Source organism: Nyctibius grandis, chromosome 19 (assembly GCF_013368605.1).
Source record: "Nyctibius grandis isolate bNycGra1 chromosome 19, bNycGra1.pri, whole genome shotgun sequence".
Lineage (NCBI taxonomy): Eukaryota > Metazoa > Chordata > Aves > Nyctibiiformes > Nyctibiidae > Nyctibius > Nyctibius grandis.
Genome location: NC_090676.1, coordinates 5,777,844 through 5,788,952, shown reverse-complemented (window position 1 = coordinate 5,788,952; position 11,109 = coordinate 5,777,844).

Genomic DNA, 11,109 nt, shown 5'->3' with positions numbered 1-11,109 from the left:
CAACATCCAACCCAAAGTTCATCGACTACTTCATTAACATGCTGATCTCTAGGAATTACAGCCAAACAAAACCTCTTCAATTTCCCTATGAGAAGCAAAAAGATCAGTGAGTTATCATGGTGCACAATGTTTTGTTTTTTTTTATAAGGTATTATCTATAGATGTATCCATATAAAAATACCATGTCTGAGGACAAAGAATAAGCAAAGCTGTCACAACAGACCACAAGCAGACAGACTCCACAAGAGCGTAGGGTAGCAGAATAGATCGTTTCAGAGTAGTAATTAACATCTAGTCTGTTCACCTCTCTGAGCACACCCTTTTGAGCGAGCGCTTCTTTGGGATAAGAGTCTCCCATTTTGAAAAGAGCCCGTGTTAACACAGACTTGCAGATACTGTACCCTCAAAGTCTGCCATGGCTCAGGGAGTTGCTGTTCTTTCTGGAAGTTAGAGCCAGAGAGATTATCACACTAAAGTAATTCTTGCACCAGTTAAGAGGACTGCAAACACAGCCACCTTACCTAATCCTTCCCTGGCTCTGGGAGGAGGCCAGCCAGCAAGCAGCAGGCATTTGCCAGCTCGCTGCAAAGAGCTTCCTAACAAGCGAGCCAAAGAAAGTCCTCTTAAAACTCTTTATGGTCCTTTTGCACTGATGGTTCTCAGAATGGGAAAACAAGTTTTGTAACTCAGTGGGAGCAAAGGAAACGGGCTCCTTCCAGGAACACCCTGCATCACCTCTCCAGCCCCCACCTCCAAAGGGCTTGTCTAAAGCTGTGTCACTGGGAGACACCATGCTCCTTTCTGCTGGTTTCTGTATTGGCTGCTACTGTGTTGAACCAACTTATTTATGCAATAAAGAGCCCAAGAAATAGTCTGTGTGAACTACAGCAAGTTACCACCAAGCAGCTCCAAGATCAGCTAAAATGGCCAAAGCTCTCAGCCTCCTAAAGTTCTCTTCTGTAAGAGGCATTTCAGTTCCCTGTTATGGGAGATGCTTTATGCTGCTTTCTGGTCTGCAGTGTTGCTCCCTCATCCGACTTTGCCAGAAACTCAGTCCTCTGTAGTTTCTGTCAGCATTTTAATGATTATCAAATACATCATAGAATTATTTTCAAGAAGTTTCTTCTTTGGAAAGCATCCTCCAGGAGTTCTAACAAGTATTTGTTTTGATGATACAGTTGATAAGACAGTCACTAAAAAAATTCAGAAATACAGAAACATTCATTTGCACTTGCACAACAGAGCTGACTCACCACACTAATATTTTAATGGAACCACTGGATATTTTCATTATCTGCATTTGCCACTATGACAGCAACAATAACTCCCAGACAGAAGTCGAGACAAGACACAGTAATTAGGTCAAACCTTCAGGATAGAGCTGTCATCGCTAAACATAAATGTAAGTTACTCTTCACTGCCTGAGCTCTGTAAGATGGGCTGCACTGGGTTGTCTAGAGGATAAAGAACTGGAAGAAATGAGGGTCATTCTGCCTTTTGCTGTTCTTCAGAATTACCCTGTGTTTAATTGATCTTGATTAATTATTTAAGGTAAATGGAGCTTTCCTGACCTAATGGCAACATGTAAACTGATTAACTTTACAAAGCCAGCAAAATGATCTGCACAGTGAGATCAGCTCTTGTAATGTATTATTTAGGCCAAGTTATCATGGGTCACCACAATGATGTGCTGCCAAACACAAGACAGTGATTGCGAAGGTGTGATGCGGGTCCCCATGGGGTGAGGGTTAGAGTCCCCCAGCCCCTTAACGCCAGTGGGAAGGGAGGAGGAAGAGGAGGAGGAGGAACTGTCCTGCACTATGGTGCCTCCTGGGGCTGCATCCATATGGGCTTGGGGGAAGGAAGGAGAAGATAACCACTTGTGTGGTGGGATGAGGGCTGGGAACACGCAAGGAGCTCAAGGGAGACAGCAGAGCAGCGACAAGGCTTGAGGCACCTTTGAAGGCAGGTTTGAGCAGCCCAGCGGGACCAGGCTGAGGTCTGGCTAGCAGAGCCAGACACTGCTGCTAGCAGTGCCCAACCCCAAGAAGCAAATGCAAACTGGCCCTTTGTCTGGCCGTGTTTTGGCAGTCATGTCATGCTCTCCCATCTGTAACATCACTAGGGGTTACAGGGCAGAAAAGTTTATTTTGAGCAGATAATGCCTGTCTTTGCTAGAAATCAAACCTAGATAAAAGCTTTCCAAGAGATTCTGCTTAGATTTGGGTCTGAGCTTTGCAAGGGGAGAAGTAGTGCCCTATCTGGGCTGATAAGCAATGTGGGGAAATTGATTCCTGCGATAACTTATGCACATCAGAAGAAAGTGGTTTGTTTAGATATCTACAGTATTCCCCATCTCTTCTGGCCAGTCGCTAGGGAAGGTACACAGATAAGCGAGAAGAAAACACTCCTCGTGGCTCTGGCTTCAGGGGAGAAGCAGATAAGGCTGATAAGGCAGTAAGTGAAATTCTCCTCCAGGCTCCCATGCAACTACATACTTGGGCAAAGTCTGCTCAGCTACAGCAGAAATACTGCTGTGGTTGGTTGAAATAACAGCACTCCCAGGCACAAACAGGACAATAACCTCTCGTCTCCCTCAAAAGTTCTTTGTCCAGAGAACTTATGGTCAAAAGAGGTGAGAGAGCAGCTGGGAGGAGAGAGATGCACCCAGAATCCTCCTTAGAGGCACAGGGATGGGTGGGAGACCCAGCAGGAGATGGGTCTTTAGACACAATCCAAGGCTACCTCCCCGGGAAAGCAGCCTCCCCCCAGGCTAGCTCCAAGGGTGAGGGTGGTATTTACAAAGTATAGAGGCAAGAGAGATGGGGGCACCAGGAGCCAGCTCACAGAGCAGCACCACCAGTGAGGTCCCCATCACCACAAGTTGGAAGGAGACAACACCCCATCAAAACTGTCCCATGCTGCTGCCACCAGCCAGGAGGAAAAGTACAGAAGAAGGAGCATCCCCAGCCCTCAGGATGGGCGAACCTCTGTCAGCCGTGCTCAGAAACCCAAAATCCTTCAGTCACTGAGAACTTGCTTAATGACTTGGCTATGCCACCCGAGGCTTTGAAATCATCTCCCTCCTTTTTAAACAGATTCATAAAGTCTCATGAGCCATATTACAAAAAAATGATAGAGGCTTTCTGCCAAATTGCTGAGACTTCAGGGTTTCCCCCCCAGTTTCTTTTACATCCCAGAAATCCCTTCCCTGTATTTATTTCTACTTGGTTTTCTACCTCTGGGACCCAAGCAAGCCATTGAACCTGGATTAAACATGCCACAAAAGAATTTAAGCCTTGATATGGCCAAAATATTGGTTTCCAATGAAACAAAACAAAAGGGCTAAGATGAAGTAACTATTTCAGCAGCTTGTGCAGCCATGTAAATAGATGTTGCCAAGGGAGACTGAAGAGAGATAAGACTTCCCTGCCCCTCCAGAGCTTACAAAGGAAGCGTTCAGATCCAAACCCCATTTCCCAGCAGTATTCACCACTGTGGCCTCAGCTGAAATAGCGGATAATTCACATTTTAAATAAATGTTTTAAAAAGGACAGAAAAATTCAGGCTTCCCAGCTGGGCACCAGGAAGGCATTTCCTCTCAAGGCAGGTTTCATTTCCAAGCCGTAGGATATCTGCAGTCTCCTGCCCATGAGGAAGGGACTGAGCAGACCTCAGGACTGACCCAGGCCAGCAGCAGGAACAAGAGCATGCAGTGTTTGTTTTTATTGAAAAACCTGTATTTCTTTGGATGATAATCTTCACTGGCAAACCCCAGACCTACCAGGCTGCCTCACTCCAACTACTCCAAAGGTGGAAACCAAGCAGAAGGAGCTGGCAAGGCTGGAAGAGCTGAGCCTCAGGTCCTGCAACACTGGGAATGCGCTGAGGAGCTGTGGGCTGCACCTGGGGAGGTTCAGGTTGAACATCAGGAAAGTTTCTGGAGGAGGATTGGTGCAATGCAGTGAGGCTGCCTGAGAGGCCAAGGAGTCTCTGTCCTTGGAAGTTTCCAAGCCAAGACACAGCTGACCCAAACTAGCAACATCTCAGGGACCAAACTCAAGCCCTCCTGAGGTCCCTCACACCCAACACTTCCATGAACACAAAGGGAGTCAATGCAAAAGGAGATGAATACAAGATTGACCAGAAAAATATGACCAGCACGTACAGGAAAGAGGCAGCTCCAAAATAAGTGGATTTATACCTTTGTGTTAATTAACACTGAACCTGATAAAGCCTAACTACACATTTGCTTTAATTAAGAGAAGGGGCCACTTGGCAGCTCCCCCATCAGCTCCTCTATCCCAGGGACAGCTACACTGGGCAAAAACACTCAGGAATGCAGCTCCAGCTCAGCTGCTGGCGTAACGTGTTTGTTCTCCGGCGTGTTGGACTCCCACTTGCAGCCGGCTGTATTGGCTGTACTTTGGTCCAGGAACATTTCACCTGAATGTGTGAACCTACTGCTACAGACACTATGGTAAACATGGTATTTTCAGAGGGCAACACACACACCACTCTAAGTAAACCGATGGACATACTGACTTTATTTATATTCAGCCTTTTTGGCAAAATACCATGGCAGACTGTGCCAGTTTTGTAGAAATCACAGGGATTGTGCTGGCCTGGGGGGGCTTCGTTTCCCGAGGAGGGGGCTGGCAGAGCAGTTATGGGGAGGCTGGAGCCCTAAAGCATCACAGTGGCCCAGGCCACCAGGCTCATGGGTTCCCAGTCCCACAGAAGCAAAACCAGTTGATTTTTGTGGTGGTCTGGGTTTGGAGGGGTCAGGGGAGAAGGCAAGAGGCAGGGCTGCAGGGGGGCTCAGGCCGTGGTTAGCAGGGGCAGACAGCCCAGGCTGCGAGCGTGGTTCGGTTCTTGGGAAGAAAGGAGTCTAACCAGAGCCTGCAGGTGTGAATTAGTCCATACACTTAAGACACATTGGGAAATAATTCCTACCCTACCACATCCTTCCCAGGGTTGCTGCCTATGGACAGAGGGTAGTACAGACCTTGAGGAGGGCAGCCCCAAAAGAGACCTGACCCAAATACTTGCACACCACTGCTGTGGGTGTGTTTGGTGGTGCACAAGAGCATGCAGGATTTCAGGAAGGCTGTGAGGAGCTCTATGCCTCCAGAAGAGACCAAAACCACCCCACGCTCCAGGCCAGTGGTTCAGGGCTGGGATCAGGACAGCGAGGGTAACGCACTGGCTGCCTTGCTGGCTGGTTGCCCCAGTTGCCCCACGCTGCATTGCCCCTAAGACATCCTCTCTGCCCAAATCAGCTCCCCAGTGCTAAGGAAACCAGCCCTTGAGAGCCAGGCTGCTCCCTCCTACCCAGGACCCCCATTAACACCAGCCATTGGGTGGGCCCGACACAGACCCCATCCTGCACAAAGCAGCACAAAGTCCCTTCACAGGAGGCTGGGTGCCCACCCAGCCGGGATAGGCTGTTGCATGGCCAGAGGGCAAGCTGTCTTGGGTCAATTAACCTCAGTGCTCCATGAAAGAACGCAGGATTTAGGGTTTCTGTAACTGGATGTTTTATTTGTTTTAAAAGTACATCTTGTTTCAGAGAGTGTCTCAGGTAACCACTAAAGGGGAGTTCAACATTAATGGTGCAAGAAGTCCCCCGATGAATACACAAGTGTGCACCGATTTAGGAGGGAGCATGCTGCTGGGACTTAGGTTGCCCCCTCCCAGCTGAACTGCAGTCCCAGACCACAAACGTGCTTTTAGCACAGACTGCATTAGCCTAAACCTCTCTCACAGGGGGCTAAACTACCCCAGCCCACATGCTGAGGACCAGCAGGCCAGTTTCTGTGGCTCAGCTAACATTACCACTAAGCTACTGTGCCTTGCCCGTGCGTTGAAACCCTTCACCACAATCAATGTTTTAACCCCAGTAACCTAAAGTGACCCAGCAGAGAGGTGCCTCACATCTGGATACTGCCAAAGGGTTTAGAGCAAGCCTCAACAAACTTCACCTCTGATGGCACGGTGAAGCTGCCAGCACCTGCCCTCATTCCAGCCAGGGATCTCCCCCCACCCAGGCACCCTCCCAAGATAAAGCTTCTGTCCCAACTAGGACCAATAGCTCCAGTTTATCACTTACTGTCTGATTGTTAACATAAGATGGTGCTTATCTCTTAATATACAAACAGAGAGAGCAAGGCAAAATAACCCCCATCTCTCTACTCACCTCCTATCTTAAAAGGACAAAGTAGCCAGAAGTTTCTGTGCACTAAAAAAACAACAAAAAAAAATCAAAATACTCTGAACTGCCACAAATTGTACCTACTCAAACAGGTCTGCAGGTCAAAGCACTACTGGAGGAGTGTGTGTATATTAGATTGTTGATTCCCATTACAAAACAGCTGTCATAACCACCCTCATTTGTCTCAACAGAACAGAACAGACTCTTTCAGTTGGAAAGGACCTACAACGATCATCTAGTCCAACTGCCTGACCAATTTAGGGCTGACCAAGTTAAAGCATGTTATTAAGGGCTTTGTCCAAATGACACTTAAACACTGACGGGCTTTGGGGCACCCACCGTCTCCCTAGGAAGCCTGTTCCAGTGTTTGGCCACCCTCTCGGTAAAGAAATGCTTCGTAATGTCCAGTCTGAACCTCCCCTGGCACAGCTTTGAACCATTAATCAGGTAGTAAAGTAATTGCTGTGATATTGAAAGATAAGGGGGCTCCAATGCCCCTTCAGCGCTGCACTGCCAGGATTGGGCTCTGGAGGTTACAGTGCTGAACGTGCTCCTGCTCCTTTCACAGCACCAGACCAAGTCTTACTTCTAAATGGCAGCCGTGTAAACGCCCACCCCAATCAGCAGCACTGGGGAAGCTATTAGACAGCTCACGTACAAATCCCGTGTGCGCACATATTTAACACAAAGCCCTTTCTGTTCCTGCAGACACCTTTTCCAGGGGAGGTGTAAGCTGGTTTCCACAAGAAGCTTTTCCAGCAGAAATACCCAGGGGGAAGGAGCTTGGCTGCCCCTTTTGCAAACTGGGGCAGAGAGGGACCACTCCCACCCTGCATCACAGGGGACAGGCTGCCTTGGGGATGGCCCAAGCCCTCCTGCCAGGTCAAAGCCCCCAGGCAAGTACCAGGAGAAGACACACAGACCAGCACTGTGCTCCTGAGCACAGCACCCAGCAGGCAGGACAGGAAGCAGCCATAGAGATGTGGTAACTTCAGGGGTAAGCATCAGCTGAGCAAGACTTCAACCCCCCAGCTCATGGCCCCCACCACCCTACTGCAGGGCTCCCCCAGAGCCTCCCCACCCCCAGCAGCGCCAGCCCCCACTACTCACCCTCACGCAGCCACACGTTCCCCTCTTCCACCGCACCCAGGAAAGGGCCTTTCTGCTGCTCACCAGGCAGCACCTCCAAGCAGGGCTTCTGTTCTTCCTCTACTCCTTCTTGTAGGGCCTCCCAGCCCTCCAGGTGCTCCTCATCAGCACTAACGGGGCTGCCCTTAACCCCCTCCGGCCCTGGCTCTGCCCCCTCCCATCCCAGCTGCTGGGGAGGTGGGGAAGCACTGGGTTATCCCGGCGGTGACAGGGATGGCGAGGGCAAGCAGGGAGGCAGCCCTTCCCTTGGAGATCTGGCTGCTGCAGAAAAGGGGTACTCAGGGGGTATGGACGGCCACGGGACACACCGCCGGGCACTCCCAAATTCTGCTCAGATCATTTTAAACACCCTTATTCTTACCCAGCCTGGTCATGGTGTCCCCATACTTGCTCCCCACCCTCCTCTCATCCCTTGCTGCGGAAAAATCACGCTGAGATACCCCACGCAGCCGGGAGCCGAGCACCTTTCCCCAGGACAACCCGCAGAGAGGCTCCTTCGCTCGCCATCTCGTGGTGGCAGCAGCAGCCGGCCATGGCCCAGCTCCCCGCATCCCTTGTTCCCTGTCCCCTTGCCAGCGGCCCAGAGCACGCTGGGGACGGGGCAGGGGCTGGGGTCCCGCTGTGCCACGGGGGGCTGGGCACCCGCAGCACCCGCCTGCACCAGACACGGATCAGGTCCCCCCTTACTCATCCCAAAGCGTGACACAACCCCGGCGGTGTCAGTGCATTTACACCTGTGTAACCAGGGCACGGATTTGGCCCCGTGCCTGCAGACCCTCTCTGCGGAGCCCCTCATGCTCAGGGCTCAGTCATACCCCAGAAATTTCCCCTGACATCGACAGGAAATTAACACGCTGGGGGTGACGGTGTGTCGGCCATGCAGAGATTTCATGCTCCCAGTCTTGTAGCAGATTTTAAAAGTTTGGCTCTCCATGCCCCAGCACACCAGGTCTGGGGGAGCCCAAAACCGCTGTGGGTGTCACGGGTCGGGCACCCTCACAAGTGCCCGCAATGGGAGGGGACATGCCATGAGAGCCCCTCCATGACGGGGGACAGCCGGGGTAGCTTTGCACTGACGTGGCTTTGCAACCCCCTGGCAGCATGGCTGCAGAGCCCCAAAGGCAAAGTTCCTGCCTCAAACCCTTCCAGCATCTTTTTTTCCGGGCAGCCAGTGCAGGCCCCGGGGCTCAGCCCCAGCAAGCTCTTCTTGGTGCCACCCACGCCGTGCCGGGGCTGCAGGGCTGCAGGGCCAGGCCCTGCACCACCACTCTGCGCACACTCAAACTGCAGGCTTGGCCGAATGGTTTTCATTAAACCTACAGAGGGAAATTCACCCCAGAAAGAGCTGGTGCCTGGAAGCTCTTCCAAGCCTGGATACCAAAGCCATGGCTTCTACGATGTGCCCCCTCGAGCCGGCTCCTCCAGGACCTGCTGTGCAGCCCCAGCCCCTCCTCCAGCATCCCTCACCCTTCCCGTCCCTGCAGCACTCCCAGTCCCCACCAGACTTGCCCTTTTTCTGTTTTTCCCCTCTAATTTGGGATGAACGGCACAAAAGGAGCAATTTTGCTGCCCACCCCCTTCTCATTCTCCCTCCTCCCCTGTCTGGCAGGTCTGTGTTATTATTAAGACACTTGAGATTATGGTTGTCTGAAAGTCGAAGAATGACAGCAAAGAACCAGATGCTGCACACTGATAAATTACAAGGGCATTATGCAGAGGCAGCTGTACCATATAAAAGCCTAGTTTTCATACCATGCCATGATTTTCCATGTGGCATCATATGGTTCCAGCATCTGGGTGTCACCGTCAATGTCTCCCGTATATTTTGCTGAGCACTGTCATTATGATAATGAAGAAATTGCAGCAGACGTTAATTGCAGTCCCCGCTGGCTATTGCGAGAACTCAACGGCATCGGGGCGGGCTGGCAGGGGCTCTCTCATCTCATGGGGGGTTTCTTCACTGTGCTGGCCATGGACAAGAGGGGTCTGGATGCTGTGAGCAGCATCGAAGCCCCACTCTCCCAGTGGCCAGTCCCAATCGGGTGCTGGTCAGCACGCAGAGACGAAGTCAGCACGTCCCCGTTCAGTTCCCGTTGCAGAGATTTATAGATTTGCTTCCTCTGCTTGGTTTTCTCATTAGTCTTAGTAGAGAGTGGCCAAGGACTGTGTGTGGGAAGAAGGTCCCCATGTCCCCTCCTCTGTCCCCCCTTCCCATCCCGGCCAGGCAGCATGCAGCAGGGAGGCACCACGGAGGAGCAGGGCTGGGGCTCACAGCTTTGTGTCTGGATATGGCCCCGCAGCAGCTAATCAGCTCAGAGCCTGGAGGGAAGGCAAAAAGGACTTTAAAAAGTTTATTCTCCATCTCTCCATCGTGCATTTAGAGATGTCAAGGCCGTGAGCTAGAGCTGCCGCGGCACGAACTGCCCCAGGGCTGGCAGCGCTGCGGGAAGGGGCTCCCCGGCGCTGCAGACCCCCTGCTCCCACTGCAGCGGTGGGCTCGCGGCGGCAACAGCTCATGGTGGGGAGGTGGGTCTCTTGCTCAAAAATGCAGCTGTAAGGTGCACAGGTATCAGGGGATCTACTGGCAGGACAAAACATCTTCATTATGCTAATTAGTTCTCAATTCATTCAAATTATGGCCCTCTTTGGGCCTAAATATCAAGGCTCACCACTGTGTTTGTCTTTTCTAACCCCCTTCTGCAGTCCAGGGAACTCTAGTTGCACGTAAAGCTACTCATTTCCAGGCATTGCTATAGGTTGTATGGAAAAAATATGCCCAGAAATGCTCATAACATACCAGGGGCTCCAATAAGGACCAGGAACATTGGCTGCTTCAGTGAGCAATTGCCTTTGTGCCCATATAAATCCCTTTGCAGGACTGGCCCTGCCTGTCGGTGCTCACCGAGGGCCAGACCTGCCTTGTCTTGGGCTGTGATCTTCGGGCACCACTATGAGTGCTCAAACCAGGCAGGATCTCAGTGCCGCGACCACACCGCAGCTGGCACCAGTGGCACGTTGGAGGGCAGCTACCAGGAGGCCCAGGGACCGCGGGGGCAGGAAGATTTGAGCCTCTGGTTTGTCACCCCTTTGCTCGGCTCTCTGCATGCAGCGGCTGGCAGAGCTGTTCCACTGCAGGTGGTCCAGCCCTGGGCATGGGGACACGGGACACGGTCACAACCCCTCATGCCCTGGGCTGATTCACAGCGATATCTGACAACTGTCTCTGGGTGATGGTTTCAGCGTCATGCTGGAGGGGTTGACGGGGAGGGTGGCACACAAAGCCTCAGGAATCCACCGCGGGAATGTCTTCACTCAGCGGCAGCAGGTGAGGATGAGCAGGATTGTCCCTGTGAGTCACCCTGCGACAGCCACCAATCAGGCACAAAACGCTCCTGCTTTCGCTTGCCCAGCGGAACGAGGGCTGGTGTCGGCGGCGTGACTCACGGCGGGGAGCTGGGGCTCGGGGGTACTGCACCGGTGTCACGGGCTCTGGTAACCACCTCCCATGTGCTCTGGGGGCCATCGAGGGCAATAAAGTGTCGCACCCACCAAAAAGAGCTGCAGCAAGGCAGGGGGAGGAGGCAGCCCCTACGCCCCAGAGCCAGGGGGTCGGACCAGGACGGACTCAAAGCCTTCCCCCAGAACTCCACCAAAGCTTTTACGAGTTTCCAAAGCCCATAAAAGCAAGTGCCTCCACTTTCCCCTTCTCGACCCCTGCCAGACACACGTGTTTCTTTCCAAACAGC